Here is a 713-nt window from a genome sequence, read left to right as displayed (position 1 = left end):
GCACAAGGGGAAAGAGTCCAACCTATTTCCCAGCGAGAGACTGACCGAGAAACACACTCACTTCGCTCACAGCGCAGGTCTGGCTATCTGTGTGTAACCATTTGCACAGAGCAGGATGAAACCTCGCTGGGAAAGCTACCAAATCCTCCAGTCCCAACCAAATTCACCAGCTTCATCGAGGCGGCGGCATTCAAAGAATTAAATACTTGTTCCTTCGAAATAAATCCACAGCACTTCCCCGGGTGAGAAGCAGCACACATACGGCATCTAGCACAACCCTCTATAGGAATCCAGCGAAAGATTTGCCTTCTCTCTTGTCCATTAATCCATCCACCTCTGTATAGAATACAAGGTGCCCATTCACATTTATTTTGTTAACAATATATATTAATCAACCATTTAATTATACATATACCTAGTAATCTGTCTAACTGCCCATATCAATCCACCTCCATATCAATGGATATGCCATTGTGTAGCTATCTATATATCTGCTCGCTCAGTTTTATCCAGCCATCTCTCTATCCCTGATCAATCTCCCTATAAGTCGTAACAGGATGCCGAATCCCACTCTGTGTGCCCGAACCCCAGCACATTGCGGATACACCCGCCTGCGCTCTCTTCCCGCTGGCGAGCTGCAGAAACTGCGGGCTTCCCACCAACAATAGCGCAGGGGTTAGAAAGCTTGGGCAGTATCTCCCGAGCCTGAACTT

The sequence above is a fragment of the Scyliorhinus torazame genome, chromosome 7, assembly GCF_047496885.1.
Source record: "Scyliorhinus torazame isolate Kashiwa2021f chromosome 7, sScyTor2.1, whole genome shotgun sequence".
NCBI classification, from domain to species: Eukaryota; Metazoa; Chordata; class Chondrichthyes; order Carcharhiniformes; family Scyliorhinidae; genus Scyliorhinus; species Scyliorhinus torazame.
This window is presented reverse-complemented; position numbering follows the sequence as displayed.